The sequence below is a fragment of the Polypterus senegalus genome, chromosome 2, assembly GCF_016835505.1.
Source record: "Polypterus senegalus isolate Bchr_013 chromosome 2, ASM1683550v1, whole genome shotgun sequence".
In the NCBI taxonomy this organism is placed as follows: Eukaryota; Metazoa; Chordata; class Cladistia; order Polypteriformes; family Polypteridae; genus Polypterus; species Polypterus senegalus.
The window spans coordinates 162,036,415-162,062,980 of NC_053155.1; the positions used below are offsets into that span (position 1 = coordinate 162,036,415).

General features: G+C 36.9%; 1 protein-coding gene across 3 annotated transcripts in view; it reads left to right on the forward strand.

Annotated features, from left to right (window-relative positions):
- Nucleotides 1-26,566, forward strand: part of LOC120523519 (T-lymphoma invasion and metastasis-inducing protein 1-like) — a 495,064-nt gene that overhangs the window by 68,193 nt on the left and 400,305 nt on the right. For all 3 annotated transcript variants that reach the window (XM_039744911.1, XM_039744910.1, XM_039744912.1), the window contains exon 2: nt 16,665-16,749. The gene's annotated coding sequence lies outside the window, so the exon portion shown is untranslated. The remainder of the gene's footprint in view (nt 1-16,664; nt 16,750-26,566) is intronic.

Genomic DNA, 26,566 nt, shown 5'->3' on the forward strand with positions numbered 1-26,566 from the left:
TTAATACTTTTTTCAAAGTGGCAGCATTGTCACGGCCACCCCACTTAGTGAGGATTACAAAAGAATGAGTAAGACTTCAGGTAATCTCTATTTTTACCACAATTTTTAAAACCGCAAGTTGTCCATAGGGCACTTGGTCATATTTTCGGGGAAAGACAGTATCTTACATTATCCTAACCTGCACAACTTTGAGAATGTGGAAGGAATATCTGTGTCTCCAGGAAGAACATGCAAGTTCCACATGAATGACAACTGCATTTAGGATTTTAATTCTGGATCAGTTAGGCAAAAATGTTAACCATTGGAGTACTCCTGGAGGTGTAGAAGTGACCTCTTAAGTAACATACAAGCACCAGAAAGACTCTAGAAAAAAATAGTAGTACCGGTATATAAGTTGTGTTAAATATGAGAATGACATTTTTCCTTTAGTCGTAATCCAAAAACAAGTAGAAACAAGCAAATGTTTACAGAATTTGCATAAAGGGGTAATCATAATAAATTATAAATGCTTAACCTTTTCCTTTGCATTGTTAGAGCTCTACACCCAGTAGTTTGCTTCAATTAACACAATTCAGTTTTTTAAAACTATGCATTACCTTGCTTATCCCAGTCAGCTAGATACAGGAAACTTGCGCATAGAACAAATCCTATGTCCGCAATTCATAGTTTAAAAAGTCCAGTGTATTTAGTAAATCAAGATTCCTTTATAAAAATGCATTTTGCTGAAGTGGATGACAAACCAGAAAATATAATCATAACCCAAACTTGGGAAATTAAGATAGTCCATATGTTATGTGAGTTTCATTATTATTTTTGAAAGGAAAGTAACTTTTCATACTTTTCATGAAGTAAAAAGTCCGTTAAGGTAGAATGCAGTGATTACTATGAAAATGTTTGTTTTTATTCAAGAAGAAATTAAGTCTTTCATTGATTAAGGCTCAAATTACAGATTTATTCATAGTGCTTTTAATCTTACTTTTGTGAAGATGTGTTTCTTTCAGGCAGCAAAAAGACACGATCGTACAAAAACACAATAGCATATAATTTTGAAAAAAGACAAGTTGTCTTTCTGTTGCCAACTGTTCTGAAGATGTTAATTTCAATGTAAAATAGTACAGCACAAGACAGTATGCATTCTATTATTTATATTGAGGGAAAATGTGTGCATAATTTTGGTCAAGAACAAAACTTTTGCCTTAAGTCAAAAATGTTTTATTACAAATCTGAATCTTTTAGAACAACATATTCCTCTGAGGACTTAAATTCCCAATTGCAATTAAATTCCCAACATCTCTATATGGTACTTTCACTTCCAGTCCTAAGCCATTGTAAGTCAAGCAGCATCATTGTCTTTGTCTCTATGAATTAATAATACATTTCTGACTGGGGAAAGAAGTAATGGAGAGACATGTAAAGCATTGATGTAAAAACATTTGCACTTTGACTGATAGTTATTATTAAAAAGCCCATTTCTTCAGTGTCCTCCTAGTTTATTCCTGATTGTTGACTGAGGATCTTTAGAACACTTCCACTTCACAGTATATTATGAAAGACTCACGATTACAGATGCTGTTTAAATTTGAAATGATTGTATTGGACATCTCTGCAGTCTTATGTTTTAGCTTAATGAGGTAAAACTAACAGTTTATTAACAGATGTGTTATCTTTCTAAGAGATTACCGATCCTGGCCACAGCCTGAAATTGAATTCTTTGTTATCCGTTAGAGCTAGAACCCCAACTATCAGTGCCCGATTTACGGAGGCAAACCTGTAAGTGTAATACTACTTTTCTTATGCAGTAATTCATGAAAGCTTTGCCGTGAATACTGAACCAAGTACATATTTCTTCAATGCGATCAGGACTTCACAGGGAATTGCTTATTGCTTTGACGTGATTGGGCCTTTGCGGCTATCAAGAGGGAAGTTATGTGTAATGCGGTGTGATGAAGCAGTGTACCAGGTAGGCTGCAGTTAGATGGGGACTTTTGTAGCAATTACTTCAATGTTATTGGGACTTCATTGCCATCAAGAAAAAAGCGATGCATTGTGCGGCTTGATGGTGTGGTGCATCAGGGAGGCACCCAATTGTGCGGTGCACCAGAGAGGCTGAAGTTAGATAGGGTGGTGTTTGCTGCAATAGTACTAAGATCCGAAAGGTTGTACTGATACCAAAGTCAAAATTTTAGTACTGGTCCAGCACTACTAAAGTATGAAAAGAGGCTTAAAAGTGATACTATACTGTATAAAGTGGTAAAATCTTTTATATTTGGGAATTTTTGTAATCTGAAATGGCTGCAGCCATCCATTTTATCTGAGTTTTGCAACATGTAATAGTTTAAAATACAGTAGAACTCAGATCATCCGTGGTAATGTGGACTGATACTACCACGGATGATCTGGGTTCTACTGTATTTTAAACTATTACATGTTGTCTTTTTCAATATTATTTCAACACCAAGCGAATGCATTCAGAAACTTTGCTGAACAGGTTTGTATGAATGATGGATTGTCTGGTAACATTGGACATTTAAAGCAAGCAATTTGCAGTGAGCCTGTTAGTCAGAGCTGAGATTTTGATGAAAAGCACAATTTTGCATGGCAAATACATATATAGATAGCATGTTTTTGAAGAAATAATTTTGACTTGAAAAATACCAGACTTATCCTTTATCACAACTTTAGTGTAGTTTTCATAGTAAATTTAGAATTATGGATAAATTATGAATATGTTGACTAGACTAGGATATTTTATCATTAAATATGTCTTTGATTCTGGACCTAATAGATACTGTTATTTAGATATACTGTATAATATTAAGGGAAGAATTATACATGGAAGGATTATAAATGAACACAGAACTGAAGCACAAATATCAAATGTTGTGTCATTTATCCCCTTAGTCTTTGTGTGTTACCTTGCCTTCAATCTGCGATTGCTGTCACCTATTTTTTTTCTCAGTTGGTTTTACTTTTTAAATGAGCTCTTGACACTAACAAATTATGTTACTGAATCAGTTCTTGGTTTACACTAACTTACTTTTAATATTATATGAATGTAATTTTCTTTAAAATGGGTTTTGGTGAGCCTGTTCTGCTGCTGGTTAGCAAAGATTAGGCAAAACGGAAGTTTTAATAATGTGTTAATAGCATGTTTGCTTTCTGTGTTGCTTCCCACCTCCACTCACTTTCTAGTTGTTGATTTTTTCCCCCATTTGTTCAAGATTTTAAGTTGTTCAAGGTGCGAAATGCCAGAGTAGTTAAGCTGTACATGCTAACTGCTAATGAATTGTTTTTCAAAAAGTCTGCCATCTTCTTGCTTAGACCTCCTTGTCCATTTGTTGTTCAAGCACAAATTTCATTGGTCTTTGTACACATGACAGTAAATATGACTTGACTTGTTTGATGTCACCCCAGTGGAAGTGGGGATGTCTACATGAGGTAGCACTGATGTCTGATGAAGTGTGGTGTCCTGTCTTCCATCCAGAGCTGCTGAGATTGACTCAACTCTGCCAGGGAACTAGAGGTTGACTAAATTGGATTTCCAGTTTTATTTGTTGTAACTTGCATTTATGTAATTTCCCTTTTTTATCCTTGTTTAAACTGGAAAGATAATTCTTGTTCAACTGATCTTCATTGCTTATGTTCTAAAGTCTTGAAATAAATCTACTATTTCCAATGTTATGAAGTTTCATAATATGGAAATCAGAACAACGTACAATAGTTGACTTGTATTCATTATAGCATGCTGTGTTACTCAGGGTCTTATTGCCATTCTTAGTCATTTATGTACATTGTTTATTAATTAAAAATGTGTCACTTTGCTCTGATATACTGCAACAAGCTAAATTTACAGCTTGCCCTGTCTCACCCAATCTATACATTGTTTTTATAGTCATGCTACTGTCTACTGTAATATGTGCTCCTTTGCCACGGAGCTCATCTTGTATAAGGTCTGGGAGGTGGCTGCCATTTAAACTTACTGCCCAAATTTCCCTGAGGTTATTTTTGGGTCAGTAGCCTCTCCATAAGGTCTTGCACCCATTAAGTCATCTGGAAGTCCCTGGGTTCTCAGCTTGCTTATTTATGTTTAGATGTTCAGACACTTGTAACACTCTCAGGGTTGCCTGCAATTTTATTAATAAAACTTGTCCTCAGTATTTGCTTACTTGGCATCCCTGTTGCTCACTAATGGAGCCAGACCTGGCATTAGCTCCAGGATACTGGCTTACTGAAAAGGACAACTCTGCTCCTTACTGTTGATTCCTATGGACTTTTCTTTCATGACACAGTGAGCCAACAACTGATACCCTTTAAAGTTTTATACTTTGTTTACATACTTATTGTAAGGAATCTATAGAAGACTCATATTATTACACTTCCTTTAATATTCACTTACTCATTTTTCTAAGCGTTCTTTCTCCAATTGAGCGAATTTGGAATCTCAGAGCCTGCTGCCACAGCATTGAGGCACAAAGCAAGGGTTACTGGTTAGAGTTACTGGTCATTCACAGGATACTCTTACTCATACTGGGCCACTTCCTAAATGGCTTGTGTTTAGGTTGTGTGATTTGAAAACAAAGCACCATTGGATTTTTTGTCTCCTCAAATATTTAACTTGAACCTATTTCATTTACACCCCACCTGACATTTCCCAATGAAGCATTAGAAATAGTAGTAGTAAGTTGTGTTGTTACATATACAGAGTACAGTGAAATTCTTACTTACATGTCCAACAGCCGCACCACATACCATGAAATGCAATTTGGAAAGCTGAATATTGATAATAAAGGAGAGAATGTAATGGGAAATAAGTAAATTAACATTAAAAACAGAAGATTTTAAGATAGAGATCTATAGTAATTTTTTTATTTATGTATATCCTTACCCAGCTTGTTTTCCATTTGTCATTCTGAACACTCTTTTACCTGCTATAGGAATTTTTTGGAGCAAGCATGTATTACAGCAGCAAAGGTACCAACCAGGTCTTTATAAGACACATGATATGACTGACCACAATTCATCTGAAAGAGTAAAGGAAGCCTATAGATTAAAATGACAATGGGAACAGGTGTGCTGTGTGAAAGAAGTCAAAGGTTAACCTCCTGCCTCCCCTCACATTCTTTCTATTAAATTAAGAAAGATCAAGGAGTTTCAAGCGGTATGGAATTCTGATTTTGCCTAGGGAACATTAATCTATTGCAGAGCACACTTGTGCTTATACCCACACAAGCAGATTTACAGATTCTGGCCAACCTAATAACATGTCTTTGGACTGTAGCAGGAAATCCACACAGTATTCACACAAAAGGTGAATCATAGTCAGTCAGGTAACATTTATCCAAAATTACCTACAAATTCAATTGATGCCGTGAAACTGTTTTTTATATTAATAGAACAGGAACACTGTCACGTTATTGTATGTAATGTGCTTGGTGTTTCAAGGTGAGAAAAGGAAAAGCAATCTAGTGATTTACAGTTAACCTCTTAAGCCACCAAATGTACAAGTTGAATACATTTTATGGAGATAGTTTTACTTCATATGCTTTTGCATGTTATCATAAACAAAAAAGTTAACATAAAAGGGTAATGGTAGGTTTGTTTATTGGTTTGGATCTTGAAGTCCTTAGTTTGTTCTATTTTTTTACTATGGTAACCAAAACCAATTTGGGAAGTGTCCTTCTTTTTTAAAAAGAGGAATTGGTGTGTCTTAAAAGACAAAAATTGTGGAATGCTAACTTAGATTTTTTATTTAAATACTAACTTTAAAAGAACATGCATTTGACACTGACTGTAAGCTGTATAAATACATAATAACTTGGAATTTGATTCTCTTACAGATACCAAGAATGAAGGGGCTTGCTTCTCTCATGCGTGACTCATGCATGTTTAATAATTCCACTTCAAACAAAGCAGTGCATTTTAACACCTGATGACAAGACTAGCAGTATTATGCACGAAAGGACAACATAACAATGTTTCTGAAAAGAGAATTTAGATTTAGGAAGCAAACAGATATGGTCTAAATAGATATCTGCCATAACAGTATATTGTTTTGTAGTTAACTTATGTAGTCATTATATTTTTAAAATTTAATAAATTTAATAAAAGCATTGAAGAAAAAAAATGTATGTGTGTGTGTGTGTGTATATACACATATATACACAGTAATCCCTCCGCGATAGATGAAAATCTGCGAAGTAGAAACGATATGTTTGTATGGTAAGCCCATATAAACTCTCCCACACTGTTAACATTATTAGAACCATCTAGACATGAAATAACACCCTTTAGTCAAAAGTTTAAACTGTGCTCCATGACAAGACAGAGATGACAGTTCTTTCTCACAATTAAAAGAATGCAAACATATCCTCCTCTTCAAAGAATGCGTGTCAGGAGCAGAGAATGTCAGAGAGAGAGCGCGAAAGAAAAGCAAACAATCAAAAAATCAATACGTGCTTTTAAGTATGCCGAAGCACCGTGATAAAGCAGCATTTTTTAGAGGAGCGTCCATATCCCCTAGGTAAACAGCCTCTGTGCAAACAGCCCCTCTGCTCACACACCCTCCGTAAGGCAGAGAGAGTGAGAGAAACAGAGAAAAGCAAACAATCAAGCACCGCGCGGGAAGCACATCGTATATCGTTGAGTTTTATTTAATATGTAATACGTGCTCTGATTGGGTAGCTTCTCAGCCATCTGCCAATAGAGTCCCTTGTATGAAATCAACTGGGCAAACCAACTGAGGAAGCATGTAGCATAAATTAAAAGACCTATTGTCCGCAGAAATCCGCGAACCAATGAAAAATCCGTGATATATATTTAGATATGCTTACATTTAAAATCCACGATGGAGTGAAGCCGTATAGTGAGGGATTACTGTATTATCTATACTAATAAAAGGCAAAACCCTCACTCCCTCACTCACTCACTCACTCACTCACTGACTCATCACTAATTCTCCAACTTCCCGTGTAGGTAGAAGGCTGAAATTTGGCAGGCTCATTCCTTACAGCTTACTTACAAAAGTGGGGCAGGTTTCATTTCGAAATTCTACGTATAATGGTCATAACTGGAAGGTATTTTTCTCCATTAACTGTAATGGAGTTGAGCTGGAAAGACGTGGGGGGGTAGAGTTTCGTGTGACATTATCACGCCTCCCACGTAATCACGTGAACTGACTGTCAACGCAGTGCGTAGAAAACCAGGAAGACCTCCAAAAGCGCTTTAAGAAAACATGCATTATATAATTGAGAAGGCAGCTAAACAATAAGAAGCGAAAGTGACATATACTACCATATTCATGAGTGCTGCTACCGCTGAAAGAAAGCAAGGTGTAAACCTAAACTTTAAATTAAGTTCATAGACAGGCTACCGCTGGCGTTTCACATGCCCACAGGTAATGCGGGATACAAGTTTAATGAGAGGACGCAGGATATAAACAAGAGTTTTGATCACTTTGTAACTAAGTCAAAATTGTAGTATATATATATATTATATATATATATATATATATGTGTATATGTAGATATGTATATAGATATGAAGATATGTATGTGTATATATATGTGTATGTATGTATATATGTATGTATGTATGTGTGTGTGTGTGTGTGTGTGTGTGTGTGTGTGTGTGTATATATATGACAGCAGCAATCCAAGCTGTGAGAAAACAGTAAAAAGGAGGCGTGTCAGACGTCGTGGTATATTTTCTGATGCAGCTACCGAAAACAACTTCGTGACGCTGCCTCCAAATACACAAAACAATTACTTTGGCAATCATGTTACATTATTTTTAAAATGTTTCCTTTTCTTTTTCATAACTTCTTTAATACATGACATCGCTGCGAAGCGCTGGTATTTTGCTATATATATATATCACAGCGACACTCATAACAGTGACAAAACAATTGCATTGACAATCATGTTACGTTATTTTCAAAATGTTTCCTTTTCTTTCTCTTTCCTTCTTTAACACACTACTTCTCCACTTCCAAGCGTGGGTATATATATAGATATAGATATAGATATAGATATAGATATAGATATAGATATAGATATAGATATAGATATAGATATAGATATAGATATAGATATAGATAGATAGATAGATAGATAGAGATATATATAGATAGATAGATATGAGAACTACATATATATATATATATATATATATATACAGTAATCCTCCTCGATCGGGGTTATGCTCCAGACCCCCGATAGGTGAAAATCATGAAGTAGAAACCATATGTTTCTATGGTTATTTTTATATATTTTAAGCCCTTATAAACTCTCCCACACTGTTTATAAATATTCCCCGCAGAGTTATACAGCATAATCCCTTTGTATTCTCTTAGATATTAGGTAAGATTCATTTAAATTATGTATATAAACACACTGTTTATATACAGTAAAACCTAAATATTATTTTAAAGATATTGAGTTTCTCCGATAGCACACATGTTACAGCCATTACGATAGACATGCCACCAGCAATAAATACGTACAATACAAGAAAAATAGTATACAGTAAATGTGTGTACAGTGACACTAATCGCACGTACATGTACTAAGCACTGTAAGTATAAAATTAATTATGGTTACTCACCAACAATGACACGATGACTTGTCCGATAACAATGAGTTTTATTTTATTGCACAACAAAGGAGAGCGTTACAGCCCTTAAAGGAGCCACTTCAGGCGATTGCGTAGCACTGCCGTTGTTGTTCTTCTGGCAGTCTTCAATGCAAATCCCTAAAGCAGATTCCATCCGGACTACTGCCTTATTACATCCACTTACAACTCGTTTTGCACCCTGGTTAAAAGGACACTGCGGCCGTTGATCTTATATTCCTTTCCTACTTTTTAAATAAAAAGAATCGTAGCCTTCAACAAATCCAAAACGCTTACCTTTTCGCAATCGTTAACATCTTCCGCTTTGCTTGGCACGGCCCCTGAAGCAGTAGCAGATCGTTTTGGAGCCATAATGAAGGGCTTGACTATGCACAAAGATAAACACAAAAGAGCACAACTCTTTACACTGCGAAATACGATGCTGAATGAGTGAGACGAGACTTCCTGGTTAACACTGCATTCAGCAGGCAGGAACTTAACTGCGTGCTCTGATTGGTTAGCTTCTCAGACATCCGCCATTAGCGTCCCTTGTATGAAATCAACTGGGCAAACCAACTGAGAAAGCATGTACAGGAAGTAAAAAGACACATTGTCCGCAGAACCCGTGAAGCAGCGAAAAATCCGCGTTATATATTTAGTTATGCTTTCATATAAAATCCGCGATAGAGCGAAACCACGAAAGTCAAAGCGCGATATAGCGAGGGATTAATGTATATATATATAGATAGACAGATATAGACAGATATGAGAACAACACTCATATCAATGACAAAACAATTACATTAACAACCATGTTACGTTATTTTAAAAATTTTTCCTTTTCTTTTTCGTACCTTCTTTAACACACTACTTCTCCGCTGCGAAGCACGGGTATTCTGCTAGTATATATATAATATATACATACACCCAAAATTTGAATATGCTACGTAGAAGACACATTCGTCATAGTAAAAAATGATCAGCTGAATAAATTCTACAACCACATCAACGCAATATTCCCTGCAATCCAATTCACCATGGAAAAAGAAATAAACCGATGCATCAGCTTCCTGGACATCTACATTGAAAGAAATAATGACTCCACCCTGATCACAAGTGTTTACCGTAAACAATGCTACGCAGACAAGATATTACACTTCGCTAGCAACCACCCGGTATCTCAAAAACAGAGCTGTATTAAAACTCTATTCAGAAGAGTCCACACCCATTGTAATACAAAGGAGACAAAAATGAATGAAAGACGCTATCTCTTACGTCTTTTCACTTCAAACGGATACTCAAAAGTATTCATTAATCGAACCCTACACAGAAGACGCCAAAAAACTCTGCAAACAATCGACTTAAATCAAAACACCCACCCCACCTGGCACTCACTCCCTTATCACCACAAGGTGTCTGAAGGTGCAGCACAAATCCTGGCCAGGTCAGGCGTCAGAATAGCACACAAACCCATGAACAATCTGCGCACGGTCCTCTTCAATACTAAAAACAAGAAGTCGAGAGCAGAAACACGAAACGTAGTTTGCAGCATTCCATGCAGTTCTTGCTCAGCAGTATACATAGGACAAACATCAAAAAGAATCTCAACACGTTTAGAGGAACATCGCAACGCCGTCAGAAGAAAGGACTCACAATCCTTGATCTATACGCATACTAAATCAACAGGACATACATTTAACTGGGACAATGTACAAGTAAAATTTAAAGCCAGTACTAAAAATGCCAGAGAGCTAGCTGAATCTTGGCTATCAAATGAGAATGCCATCAACAGACACTTGGACATAAATCCAGCATATGCAAACTTAAAAACATGTTCATAATAAATAAAACTTTACAGCCAATACTCCCACACCCCCAACACTTCCTGATCACACTGACTTAGCCACATCCCCGCGACCACGTAAGTTTTTGCAATATATTGCCTTTGATTTTTGTAAGTCTAAGCATTATCCTCTGATGAAGATCCCTGGCAGGGATTGAAAGCTCAGGAATAAAAACTACTTTATGATACGTGATTCATTTTCTTCCTTTGTGGATCTCCAGCTGCAAACATATACACACATATATATATGTCAGAAACTCGACACAGAGTCATGGAAAGGTTTGGGGCAGCCACCCGTATAATTGATTTCCTGGCTGCAAAGTCATCACACACACACAAAGTCAGGAGTTGGCAAACAGGATCCATCACTGGAGATGAGGCCATCATCGAGTGTATTCATGTAACATCCATGTTTGTACTAACTCGGTTTAGAATTGCCAGTTTTCTTTTAGGTCTGACATTAATTTTCAGCTGAATATATAAATAAGACAACATACGGACATCTATCCAGTAGAAGTTGTGTTTGCTGTGTGGGCCTTTTGTTGATAAGCCTCTTGTTATTTTGCTGCCATTGTGTTCTGCCTACCAAGAAAGATGCTTATTATAATTGCCAGCATATTTTTGTATGGTTATTCTCCTTATCTCATTATCTTTTCTGTGGGATTTCATCCCTGTTGAGGTGTGATTGTTCATTCCTAGCAGGTTCTTGGCTTGTATCTGATGCCGCTGGAATAGGCTGTTGAGTGCTATAGTCTTAAATATGGATTAAGTAGATTACTTTATAATATGCATAAATACATTGCATTTCTTTTATATATAGATGCTTTTCAAGGTAAAATTAATTGTGAAATTTAAAATTTTAGGTGAATTATCATTATCTGTTGATCTCTTGTATGTATACATCTTACATTTATCATGCATGTTTTTTTCCTTCAGTGTGTTTTTTTTTTGATGATCTTTGCATCTACTGCAGTGATCTGTTACTTATATTGCTTATAATTTTGGGCTATAAAATGTATAGCTTTACTTGCATCTAAAAAAAACATTCCCATGTGTTCAATGATATCCATTCACATGTTGCAGAACTCTGGGATAGAAAGTTCAGTTTTCTGTATTGTGGTATGCTGGGCTGGTAACATCACTTCAAGAGAGGCTGACTCTGTATTACAACAAAACTTAGTGCAATTATAAACATTGCTGCATATCCTCTCTCTGACACTCTAAGGCTGGGTTTATAATTCACGCATTGCAATGCATGCAACTGCTACTGCTACATAAGATGTGTACTGTTTATACTTGAGAGTGTACTTCATGTAAATCTGAGGGATTCCACCAGGTGGCAGTGCAAAATATTATCATGGTGAGAAAACATTCGGCTTTGCTGTGTTGTGAATTTCCTGAAACATGCATTGTATTCAGGGCTCCTTACCACAATATCTCTGAAAAGGATGGAGTTTTATTGATTACATCCATCAATTCAGGGACGTGCCTAATGCTTTCTGGAGGCAGAAATAATCCCTGGATGGGGCATCAGCTCATCTCAGGGTGACAAGCACACACTTACACTAGCATCATTATAACATAATTTCCACAAACTTGCATGTCCTTGGAAGGAAACCAGAGCGCACTGTAAAAACCCACCAGGAAAACATGCAAACTCCAGGCAGGGAACACCAGGGATGTGACTCCCTGTGAGGCAACAGTACTATTACTCTGCCACCATGCCACCCCCACATGTATAATTATATTCATTATTTACAAACCGGATTCCAAAAAAGTTGGGACACTATACAAATTGTGAATAAAAACTGAATGCAATTATGTGGAGATGGCAAATGTCAATATTTTATTTGTAATAGAACGTAGATGACAGATCAAACGTTTAATCCGAGTAAATGTATCATTTTAAAGGAAAAATATGTTGATTCAAAGTTTCACGGTGTCAACAAATCCCAAAAAAGTTGGGACAAGTAGCAATAAGAGGCTGGAAAAAGTAAATTTGAGCATAAAGAAGAGCTGGAAGACCAATAAACACTAATTAGGTCAATTGGCAACATGATTGGGTATAAAAAGAGCTTCTCAGAGTGGCAGTGTCTCTCAGAAGCCAAGATGGGTAGAGGATCACCAATTCCCACAATGTTGCGCAGAAAGATAGTGGAGCAATATCAGAAAGGTGTTACCCAGCAAAAATTGCAAAGACTTTGCATCTATCATCATCAACTGTGCATAACATCATCTGAAGATTCAGAGAATCTGGAACAATCTCTGTGCGTTAGGGTCAAGGGCGTAAAACCATACTGGATGCCCATGATCTCCGGGCCCTTAAACGACACTTCACCACAAACAGGAATGCTACTGTAAAGGAAATCACAGAATGGGCTCAGGAATACTTCCAGAAACCATTGTCAGTGAACACAATCCACCTTGCCATCCGCCGTTGCCAGCTGAAACTCTACAGTGCAAAGAAGAAGCCATTTCTAAGCAAGATCCACAAGCTCAGGCGTTGTCACTGGGCCAGGGATCATTTAAAATGGAGTGTGGCAAAATGGAAGACTGTTCTGTGGTCAGACGAGTCACGATTCGAAGTTCTTTTTGGAAATCTGGGACGCCATGTCATCCGGACCAAAGAGGACAAGGACAACCCAAGTTGTTATCAACGCTCAGTTCAGAAGCCTGCATCTCTGATGGTATGGGGTTGCATGAGTGCATGTGGCATGGGCAGCTTGCATGTCTGGAAAGGCACTATCAATGCAGAAAAATATATTCAGGTTCTAGAACAACATATGCTCCCATCCAGACGTCATCTCTTTCAGGGAAGACCCTGCATTTTTCAACAAGATAATGCCAGACCACATTCTGCATCAATCACAACATCATAGCTGCGTAGGAGAAGGATCCGGGTACTGAAATGGCCAGTCTGCAGTCCAGAATTTTCACCTATAGAGAACATTTGGCGCATCATAAAGAGACAAAGAAGGCCCAAGACGATTGAACAGTTAGAGGCCTGTATTAGACAAGAATGGGAGAGCATTCCTATTTCTAAACTTGAGAAACTGGTCTCCTCGGTCCCCAGACGTCTGTTGAGTGTTGTAAGAAGCAGGGGAGATGCCACACAGTGGTGAAAATGGCCTTGTCCCAACGTTTTTGGGATTTGTTGACACCATGAAATTCTGAATCAACATATTTTTCCCTTAAAATGATACATTTTCTCAGTTTAAACTTTTGTTCCGTGATTTATGTTCTATTCTGAATAAAATATTAGAAGTTGGCACCTCCACATCATTGCATTCAGTTTTTATTCACGATTTGTATAGTGTCCCAACTTTTTTGGAATCCGGTTTGTAAACGAAGTTAACAATTTATCTGTAAAATGTAACATGCATGATTTAACACATTTCATCATGAAAGTGATATCAAGTATAAATCTAAGGATTCTAAATATGCATAGAGCTGGAATATAATTTTAATGTGTTCTGTTCAGCAATTGCTGTCTGTTGCTGCAAGAGAAAGCCTCAGAAACGCATATCCATTAACAACTGGTTTGGTTTTAGGATGATGTTTACGAAAGTTTTATTTAATGTTGAAAATGGTACAGAAGATTTTATTTAAGACCTTTAAAATGTATTGCGTCATTATGATGGGGAATTTGCTTCCCCACATTGAACCATTCATCAAACACCAAAGCATGCACATTGATCCTGTAGGATCTCCAAAGTGGTTTGTTGTCACATGTTGATAGCAAACAAAGGCTCTGACATTACGTTCCAACTTGAACATACTGCAACTCACGATTTTCTTTGCTGGCACTGCAACTCGCACAAGCATCACGTAAATTTCTGAGGACACGCTCAGAGGATGCATGAAAGGAACGCGTAGCAGCCATAATGCATGTGTGTACGCGTTCCGAACTTGAAGTATAAACCGGCCCAAAGACTGAGTACTTTAACCCAGCAAATTATTCAGCAGAAACATGTCGAGAAAAACTACTGGGGTTCCTTTATACCAACAGCAGTACACCTGCATAATGCCTCAATGTAACTCTGACTATAATGTCAGTTTTTCTTTCCTTTTAATTTTCTTCCTTTTTAGTCATTCTGGTCTGTGTTCAAACCATAGCATCAATGTGTGTGTATATATCCTGTCTATCAATCTATCCGTCTATCTATCAATAAGTTAATCATATTTTCATCATTATTATCTCAGAGTGCCAGAAAATTGGGTTTGAATTGTGGCCCAGACACTGTCTGTCTAGAGTTTTAGTTTGCATATTCTTCTTCTGTATGATTTTTTTTTTTCCTCCAACTACTGTGCCCAGGTTATACTTCCTCATCCCAAGCATAGGCTTGATCAATTTAATAAACACTACAAATTAACAAGGTAGTGCACAATGTGGGGGAATGGTACTTGGTCTAATTTGTGGCTGCTACTGAAAAAACAGACTCTTACTTTCCATGGTCCTAAAATTAGATGAGCAAATTTAGTAAAAGATGGAATTGTTTTTCAGTATTAAAAAATATATATATTCTAATCATTGGTTTTTAGTACTACAGCATTCTCTGTACTCTGAACCTCCATCTATGAATTTTTGTTTTTGTTTTCCTCTACCTCACATTTCACATTAGTACTACTAAACATACATAACACAGTGATCACATTGCAAAGCTAGCTTTTTAGTTATTGTTTTAACATTTTTATTGGCAGTGATATCTGCTGTTTATATTCTCCCTAAATTATAATTTCTTTCTTTGATGATTTGTAATTCATTCTAATTCCTATGTAGTGTTGCCTTCATTTTCAATTAATACTGCTTCTTCTAAATAATATCTTGATTTTTCTCACAATTTAAATGTCTAATATAAATCATGCTCAAGAGCACACAGATTTTCATGTGAAACATTCAGGTTCAGATTATTCAGTAGAATTGGTTTTCTGGGATGTGTTTAATGTATATGTTACCGGCAAAGTATGAAAAGCCGGCATTCTATAGAATGACAAATGCTAGTTAGGCAAAGTATGAAAAAAGGTCCTGATAAGGCTATTATATAAATGACATGCATTCCTCAAAAATACAAATGTTATTCTGAAAAAAATAATGAGAGTGCCATTAAATAAAAATTATTCAAAACACGTAAAGAAAACTGAAAGTTGTACAAAACAAAATTTATGCCTTTCTTATTAAGGGAAACAAAATTTTCATATAAAAAATAAGAAATTAAAATTAACCTACTTGTTGCAACATGGTAGGTTTGAATGACATTTTGAATTACATTTTATTACATTTTTCACGCAAAGACATTTCATATTTTGGCACTTTGTTTTACACATACATTTGACGAATCCTTGGCCTCTTCCACTGGACTGAGCAATTGCAACTGACCGGAGAGGAATTTCATTGTCAGGAATATCTTCAATTCTAAGCAAGTTCATAGGGCATAAAGTGAATTGTGATCTCGCATATACTTGTTTTAAAATTCCTCCAGAAGTTACAAGTCGGTAGAAACCATCCTCTGTCACACTCATTACAACTGCCAATATATTGCGTGAATCACCTTAATGGAGCACAGTAAAAAAACAAATTTTTTGTTGAACAAATTTAAGTAAAATTGCGTATTTTGACACTCCTGAACAAAACGCAAAGTGCAGCTGACAAATTCTAAGCCTGAGGCGCACGTTAAAAGTCATGTGCCTTGCCACTTGATATTCGAAATGAATTGGAGATGTATTTCATACTTTGCCGGTTTCTCATTTGGCATTCTATAGAATGCCTAGGAAATGTGTGAAATATGAATTGTTTCATACATTGCCGGCTACTTTTGGGCATTATATACAATGCCTAGGCTTTGCCAGTAACATATGTAATAGTTCTCTGCCTAATTTTATTCGTATCTTGTCCTGTATGAAAATATTTACCCAGGTATCGCCCATACATTTTTAATTGCATTTGCATACTCTCTATTTGTGGATGGTCTTTTTTCATATAGTTTTTGCCTGGTTTTGAATTGTTCATTTTATAATTACTTGTATACTAAGTTCTTTAATGTATACTATGTATTACTTGTATACTATGATGTTTAATTTATTAGTTATTACTTGCGTTCAATGTCTGCTCCACAGGACCTTTTGTGTTGTTTTTGGTTTTTATGAAGTAATTTATGAAAGCATACAAATTGAACTAATCATTGTTTAAACTATTCTTATTCCTTTGTTTTTATAGATGTGTTAATTTACATTGTTCTGCAAAGCGTGTTTCTCCCAGAAGCTTATCTCACTGCTTTTGTCTGAATATTCCTTCATGCCTGGTGAGTCACTTTAATTTATTTTCCTTTAACTGTCTTTTTCATAGACTTCAGGAATGGCAGATTAGTTTGTTTCTTATTCTACTGTAAATTGGCTGGTTGTAACATGTTTTTTTTTTTTTTAAACTTTAGAAAATTTAGTGAGCCTGCCTGACTTAGGACTGATGGCTCATGTGTTTAGAAGTGCTTTTGTCAACTTCAACTTGTTCTTCTTAGATTTTTTTGAAATCAGAATTTATTTTGGGAAAATCAAAAGTAAACTGGCTCTGTGTGACTTGATTAGATTAATAAGGTTTGAGAAAATTATTTTATATTATGTAAAATATTCAATTTATAATTGATTTTTGTGTATGTGAAATGGAAAATGTCAGGTATATTTGCTGAATTCATGTCATATATTTTAGCATGTCAAATTTGCTTTTTTCATTTGTATCATGAGTGCTTTATTTTTTCCAGGCCTGTACCATTTTTAAATTATCTAGATAGAAATGTCAGTTTTGTCAGATACATTCAGTGTCTTCCAGTTACGTCAGAAAAATAGGTCAAGAATTGCCTTGTGTATAAAAAATAATGGCTTCTCTTGCTGAAGAAAAAAATCTGATCTTTTATTATTAAATTATTTATAAGCACAGATAAAAGTTTATGGTATCTCTTCATTGTATGCAGTAAAAATGTTTTTGAAAACTGCTTTACACTAAAATGCATTTTATGAGTTAGTCTTATTTAAAACAAATCAATTTAGAAAAATTTGGTTTGTTTTATATTTAGAAAATAACCATCCACTTATCCATCCATCTTCAACTGCTTATCTGTGTCATTGTGAGGTGTTCCCAGGCCAGCTGAGAGATAAAAGCTCTCCAGCATGTCCTGGGTCTACCTTGAGTTCTCCTCCCAGTAGGACATGCCCGGGTAGGTGTCCGGGAGGCATCCTAATCAGATGCCTAGAACACCTGAACTGGCTCCTTTCGACGTGGAGGAGCAGTGGCTCTGCTTTCAGCTCCTCTTGACTCTCTGTGCTCCTCACACTATCTTTAAGGGTGAGCCCAGACTTCCTGCAAAGGAAACTAGTTTATTCAGTTTGTATTCACAGTCTAGTTCTTCTGGTCACTACCCACAGCTTTTGACCATAGGTAAGGGCATGAAAGTAGATTTACTGGTAAATCAACAGCTTTGCCTTTTGGCTCATCTCTCTGTCATTACCTCCACTTCCCTCACTCATGAACAACACCCTTTGATGGTCTGGGTTGGCTCTATGCTCTCTATTACATTCCATAACCTGAACTGTTGCTAATCATGTACTGAGATGAGCCAGGCAAATGAGGACACAAACATGCACCAAAGGGTAGAAAGTACTCAGTGTTTTTTTTAAAACCATCAAAACCAAACAGTGCAAATAGTGTAGTGTATCAAAATGTTCTTCCAATAAATAAATAATACATAAAAATTGTGAAACTGTCAAGGTTAAAATAGTCCAATAAGTAAATCCATAAAAATAAGGTTAAAATCCTAGAGAGCCCCAATTGTGCTCTGGCAGCCAGAGAAGAGGTCCTTCAGGAAGATGCACTTAACCATCTATTCCTGGCGCAGCTCTCCATTGCTGGGTCCTCGGCAACTGTCTCCTGGCATCTGTTTCTCAGCATTTGAGGGAGACACCGCACATTGGGTCATTACTACACCCAGGAAATCGCTCAGTAAGAATGACCCTTCCTCAGCCTCAGTTTCCTGCAGCCCTGTTGTAGACTTAATCACCTCCCACCATTCTCTTCAGGATGGCTTCCTCACTGCTGTCTCCCTTCCTGATCTTTCTCTGATGTGCTTTATATTGCCTTGATTGTGCACAGATGTAACCCATTGCCCATTTCGAGGCATGAATGTGGCACATGTCTGATCCGCTTGCTTTTCCACATGAGTTTGTGATGAACCAAGCTACCGCGGAGTGGTGCTGTCTTCCACACACTTGCACCCATTCTAAGCCTGCACATTCTCAGGCATGATTATTTATTTAAAATCTGCCCATCACCATGGACCATTTATCACAGACACTTAGGTACTTAAACTTTTTCTCTGAGGTAGCAATTCCTCCCCAACCTAGACAGGGTACTCCACCCTTTTCCAGCTGAGAATCGTGACCTTAGACTTATTTTTGATCTTCTTCATGGTTACTTCACTTTCCTGCATGTGTGTTTACACTTTCTTGCATGCGTGTTTAAAGTTGTAGCCAACAAGATCATTTCATTTGCTAGAAGCAGAGGTGCTATACTGAGGTCAGTGATCTGGACACCCGCCACTCATTTTTTGTACCTAGGAATTTTGTCTGTTTTGAACAGAATCAGGTTAAAGAGCAGCCCTAAGAAAGTCTCACACCCACTGGGAAAGATTCTGACTTAATGCGGACAATGTGAACCAAGTTTTTGCTTGGTTCTATAGGGAGCAAATAGCCCACAACAGGAGGCCTGGCACCCCATATTCCTGAAGCAGTATCCACAGGAAAATACATGTAGACTGTTGGACATATTTCCATGTACCCTCCAGAATCATTGTAAGGGTAAAAAGCTGGTCCAGAGTTCTGTGACCAGGACGAAACCCACATTATTCCTCCTGAATCTGAGTCTCGATCAACAGCCGGATACTCCTTTCCAGAACTCTGGACATGGCCTTCTCAGGGAGGCTGAAAAGTCTGATCTGCTTAAAGCTGGAACATACCCTCCAGTTCTCTTTCTAAAATATGGTAACCACCACCCCAGTTTGCCAATCCAGGGGCACTGCCTCCAACCTCAACACAACGTTAAAGGGTTGTGTTGGGGCAAATATCATCTACTCTCGTGCCTTCCCACCAAGGAGTCTTTTTAACTACTGGAGTGAACTTCAGGGTTTGTACAGTCATGAAAAACCTATAAATGCCATGGAATTTGAAAAGAGCAATTTCCAGGTCTTGAAAAGTTTTGGAAAACAAAATAAGCAAAGACAGTTATGGAAAAGACATGGAAATCTGATTGAAAGATCTGTATAATAAAGTAAGTGGTTCCTTTAAGATTGAGCGAGAAATGTCTTTATACGTTATCAACTGAAATTTTTGCGCTGGTCTTGTAGTAACTCAGCGTGCTCCGTATGGTGAGCGTCGGAAATGCAGTTTTCTGCTTTCTGCCTTGCAGGAGATTCAGTAGTGAAATGCTGGGTAAATGCCGATTTAACAATGCATGGCTTCACCTTAATAAGTATAAGGGATGGATTAAAAAAGACCAGGACCTGGAATCTGCGAAATGTCAACTGTGCCGTAAAACGCTTCATATATTGAACATGGGAGAGGCAGCCCTAACTAGCCATGCAAAGGGGGCTAACCACCAGGCTGCTGCGCATGAATCATCTCTCAACCCCATGACTGGCTTTTTCCAACCTAAAGTCTCCAACCTAACCTGCTGCCAGCTGCACTACTTCCCTCTCATGCTCCTTCAAACAAGGGCAGATTTTAGATGCTGTGTCCTGAAACTTAGCCCTAACCGCAGAGGTACTGTGGGCGCTAAAGTGGCAAATTCTCATTATTTGTACAAGTTGTGTGAAGGCACAAGTCATTTATTTCAGGCTATGTTTCCCGACAGCCAGATTGCTACTAGATTTTAAGGCGGTGAACAAAAGTGCTTGTGTGTGTATGTATATATATATATATATATATATATATATATATATATATATATATATATATATATATATATATATATATATATATATATATATATATATATATAAAATACACATACTTTTGGAGTGGCTCCTTACTTTAAGATAAAGGTGTTGAGTTGAAGCGGAAAACTCTCACAAATGAGCTGCATGAATTGAAAATGAAGAGGGCTAGGGTGGAGACTGACATTTGCGCCATCGAGAAATCAGCTGATGAATATGCTGAGAATGCAGAAGCTATAAGCAATCTGACCTTCATTACTAAATCCAACAGTTTGCGGCGAACTGCAAAAGAAAAGAAAGCATCTCTGCTGAATTTTGAAAAGCATATTGATGAAAAGCTTGCAGAAATGAAACCATGAACTGGATTGTTTTTGCGGGATTCAAATAAAGAAGGCTGTCATTTGTTAACATTAAGTTAGTGATTTAGTATGTTAGTGGTTTAAACAACATTATCTTTTATTCCAATTGACAGTTTCTACCCTGATACTACTGCCTTTTGAAGTTAATGTCAGTGCTACTTTACACTTTTACTTATTGGTATTTATTTATTTTTTTATTTATTGTTGCCTTCCAGTCATTTATGTTAATTAGGGCGACATAATGTTTTTCAGGGTTTACATTGTGCTGGAGTGTCAGCAATATTTAAATAAATATTTATTTTGTATGGAACAGTCATTATTTTAGCTTAACAATATTTTGGTAAATTTGACATGAATTTTTATTATTGTTTTTCAAATTTACACAGTAATTTCAAAGAACATATGGTCATGGAAATTTGCCTTAGAATAACTGAAAAGCCATGGAAAAGTCATGGAAATTTTTTTGTAAAAATATGTAAGAACCCTGGAATGTAGCTCCAGTGATGAGCGAGTCCTCCTTTCAGTCTCCTGGCCCTGTTTCGTCAAAGGAAGACATGGGATTAGGAGGTCCCTGAAGATCTCCTTCCACCCACTGGTTAACTATATCCTTAGGTGAGGCCAGCAGCACACCATACTTGGTATGAAATACTTGGGCAAAGCACTGCTTCTCCCTACTGGGTTTTCTTATAGTTTGTCGCACTCACTTCATGGCCAGCAGAAAGTAATTTTCCATGGCTTTGCCAAACTCCTCCCACTCCTGAGTTTTTGCTTCTACAACTGTCATTGCCACACTCCACTTGACCTGTTGGTACCTGTCTACTGTTTCTGGAGTCCCACGAGCTAGGCAAGCTCAAAAGATGCCCTCCTTCAGTCTGATGGTTTTGGGGATTAACACCATGACTGGCACCAAGGACCTTACAGCCTCAACAATGGAGGCATGGAACATGGCCCTTTTAGGACATTCATAACATCCCCTAAAATTAGAAAGGGGCCCTGTTCTGGAGCCTGGCCTTTCGGGGTGGGACCTCTGGGTCTGTGTCTCATCAGTGAGTGCCTGGTGGGCGGGTCTTCAACCATGGGACAGACACAGCCGGAAGGAGTAACATGGGTAGGTCCACCTTTGGGTCCATCATCTGTAGGATGACCTATAAGGGATGGCCTATCTGATCTGAACAGATTCTGTGCTAGTTGCAGTTTGTCCATAATGAACACCATGTTCCAGCTTAAGGGTACCATTGCATCCTAGGCCATAGGTTGACAAGCAATTTCGTAGTCATATCATCCGATCCATGACCGTAATGTCTTGGACACTCATCTTGAGCTTTCAACTGATTACTACATGGTTTTTAGTAAAAAAAAGCCAGATACACCAGACACACCCAAACATATAGTGAGGATGTGCTGGGAACACTTGTCAGATGTCCCTGTCCGATAGATCTTCATCTTGCATCTCTGAACAAATATCTTTTACATTCTACGGGAGGCTAAAAATTAGGATGTTCTAGGAAGGCCTTGAACAGTTTCTATAAGTAACATTCTCCAAGCTTTTTATAAAGGACTTCAGTAGAACTGGGAACATACTTTTTTGTATGTTTGCATTGAATCAGATGAAGTTTATGACATATAGGTGCAAAACATATTGGTTCACAAAACTTCACAAACATAGCATCAACCTACATAATAATTTAAGAGACTGTTAATTTAGTGGTGTAAATGTGTATTAGTCCCACAATGAAGGTATACTGCAAGGTTGTTTTGCCATTTTATACATCTATAGTTTTCAGTGAAAACTCTGTGACATTTTATATTCTACATTATAGGAAACATTTGATTAGCTAAATTGTTCCTGAGAAGACTTAAATCCTTTTCTGAAAACACTGATTGTATCATGTTACTTGTTAAGGTTCAACAAGTCAGGTGTCCTTAAAAGGGACATTTTAAAAAAAACCAAGTGTCAGACTATTAAAATAGGTGGTTTAGGAAGATAACAGGTTTACATTTTTGATGTCATTCATTAAAAACTTGAATACAATTGGAACAGCAGGCAGCTATTAAGTCACAATAATCCCTAATCATTTAATGCCTTTATTTAGATTGAAAGTTACTGCTTAATCTATACTAATAAAAGGCAAAGCCCTCACTCACTCACTCACTCACTCACTCACTCACTGACTCATCACTAATTCTCCAACTTCCCGTGTGGGTGGAAGGCTGAAATTTGGCAGGTTCATTCCTTACAGCTTCCTTACAAAAGTTGGGCAGGTTTTATATCGAAATTCTACGCGTAATGGTCATAACTGGAAGCAGTTTTTCTCCATTTACTGTAATGGAGATGAGCTTGAAACCCGTGGGGGCGGAGTTTCGTGTGACATCATCACGCCTCCCACGTAATCACGCAGTACATAGAAAACCAGGAAGACCTGAAAAAAGCGCTGAAGAAAACATGCATTATATAATTGAGAAGGCAGCGAAACAATAAGAAGCGAGCGAGTGACATATACAACCATATTCATGAGTTCTGCTACTTCGGAAACAAAGCACGATGTAAACCTACACTTTAAAGTAAGTTCATAGACAGGCTGCCGCTGGCGTTTGTAATTTAGTGCCTGCCCATATAAGGCCGTCCGTCAGCGGCAATCCAATAGCAAACTGCCACGGGTAAATATTCACGGGTGAAGGACTGTGCTTATGGAGAGGAAGATGAGATGGTCAGGGTGGTGTTTGACATAAACTCAGCGAAACTGCGAGAGAAAGTTTTAAGTGCCAGGACTAAGGTAACATTAAATACAGCCATGGACATAGCAGGAGATGGCACCAGCACAGCTGGGAACCTTCGATGCATGTACACCGAGTGGCTCACGTGAACTGACGCAGTGCACAGATAAAAGGCAACAGTTCCAAAGAGGGCTGAACAAAAACCGAATTACACAATTGAAAAGGCAGCAAAAAATATGAAGCGTCTCATACATATAAGCATATTCATAAATCCAACTACTGCGGAAACAAAGCACACGTTGGAAAAAGTCAATGTCCCGCTAAAGGAAGACAGTGTAAAAGAAACCCGTGTGTCAGGTCTCAGATAAAGAAGAAGACGAGCTGTTTATTGATGCAGTAAGAAACGAATCGATGAATGAAACCTGTCATCTTTACAACGATTGACAAACACGGAATGTAACTTGAACACAACACATCCTACAAATACGAACCTGATTGAAAGAAATAATGATAATCAAATCCTTGATGACAGCAACACTCAGTAACACTCACAAAACAAATACTGTATATTGACAGTCATGTTACGTTATTTTTAAAATGTTCCCTTTTCTTTTCTAGCTTTTTTAACACACTACTTCTCGGCTGCGATACGCGGGCACCACCTTAGTTTGAGAAGAAGTCTGAAAAAATATGAGGTTAACACAGAAAAACATCACCAATTCAAGCTTTATGAATAATCGATTTGCCATCAATAATTGTTTTGGTAAAGCCATCCTCCTTCCATTTTATAATTTTTCCGCCAATAGCCATGATTAAATGAGCGGTAAATAAAGTAAGAGCAAAGCGAGGGTGACTTATTTAGGCAGGCATATATATGACAGCAACACTCATGACAATGTCAATCATGTTACGTTATTATTAAAATGTTTCCTTTTCTTTTTCATTACTTCTTTAACACACTACTTCTCGCTGCTGGCGCTGGTATTTTGCTATATATATAATATATGAATGACCTCCAAAGAGCGCTGAGACTTTTGATATCATGAACGTGTCTGCAAAAACTGTGGTCTCCTGCCCAGCAAAAGTCGAGCAGCCAGCGCTTCTGCCTTAAGTCAAAGTGAGCACTTTTAATTTTTTTCATCCTCCCCCTGCGCTATAGCCCAGACAAGTGCAAACACGGGACCCCTTTTCTACACCACGGAAAAATAATATTAAGGCGATTCACACTTTCTTTTGCACGTATATGATTATGAGATCCTCACCTCGGATTATGAAGACACGCACACGAGTGGAGGACTGACAGTGTCATCACAGCTGATTAATGGCAGGGACGTCTCACCAGTCTACACAAGACCCAACGCAACTGTCCCCAAAAGGCGATCATAACGTCAGCAACATCTCTCTATACTATATAAAAGAAAAGGCAACTTTCCTTTCTTTTCACCTTTTATCCCAAACCAAAGCCTTTCTCTCTTAACATTGCAGAGGACACAAAACTAAATTTCTTTAAATGCCGGTAAGGCACATTACCAGAGGCACAAATTTGAACGTTCACATAGAAAATGTAATTTCTATACCACAGCCGTCGTGTAGCGCCTTTCAAAAGGGATCTACTACCGAGAGATGATCCATATACATTTTAGCTGCTGTTAGTTACTTACCTGTTGTGTTACAGTCTTTAAAATGTAGTTTACCTGAAACCACTCCAGTAGTGCTCAATGTACCTGTACTTCTTAAAACGTTAATGTTATACTGTTTAATAACTTATAGACTATATTTTATTATTTTTCCCTTGCACTCAGTGACCAAAGCTATACACACACATATAGACACATACAAACATACACACAAGTATATATATGTGTATATATATGTATGTATGTGTATATATATATATATATATATATATATATATATATATATATATATATATAAACACACACACACCCCCTATCTACATTATATATATATAATTTGCGTGTGTGTATATATGTGTGTGTATATATGATGTAGAAGGGTATGTAGATATGAAGATATGTATGTGTATATATATATATATGTATGAATGTGTGTGTGTGTGTGTGTGTGTGTGTGTGTGTATATATGACAGCAGCAATCCAAGCTGTGAGAAAACACTAAAAAGGAGGCGTGTCAGACGTTGTGGTACATTTTCTGATGCAGCTAGACGAAAAAACTTTGTGACGCTGTCGCTAAATACACAAAACAATTACTTTGACAATCATGTTACATTATTTTTAAAATGTTTCCTTTTCTTTTCATAACTTCTTTAACACATGACATCGCTAAGTCGCGGGTATTTTGCTATATATATATATATATATATCACAGCGACACTCATAACAGTGACAAAACAATTACATTGACAATCATATTACGTTATTTTCAAAATGTTTCCTTTTCTTTCTCTTTCCTTCTTTAACACACTACTTCTCGCTGCCAAGCGGGTATATATATATACTAGCAGAATACCGCGCAGCGGAAAAGTAGTGTGTTAAAGAAGTTATGAAAAAGAAAAGCAAACATTTTAAAAATAACGTAAGATGATTGTTAATGTAATTGTTTTGTCATTGATATGAGTGTTGTTGTCATATCTATCTATATATATATATATATATATATATATATATATATATATATATATATATATATATATATATATATAGCAAAATAGCTGCGATTGGCAGCGGAGAAGTAAAAAGAAAAGGAAACATTTTAATAATAACGTAACATGATTGACAATGTAATTGTTTTGTAATTGTCATGAGTGTTGCTGGCATATATATATATATATATATATATATATATATATATATATATATATATATACACACACACACACATATATATACATACTGTATATACAACATATACATATCTACATATATACTGTATATACACATATATATACAAATCTACATATATATCTACATATATATATTAGGGGTGGGACTCGATTAAAAAAATTAATCCAATTAATTAGAGGCTGTGTAAGAATTAATCTTGATTAATCGTATGTAATCGACACGTAAATTTGCCCCAAATCGCAA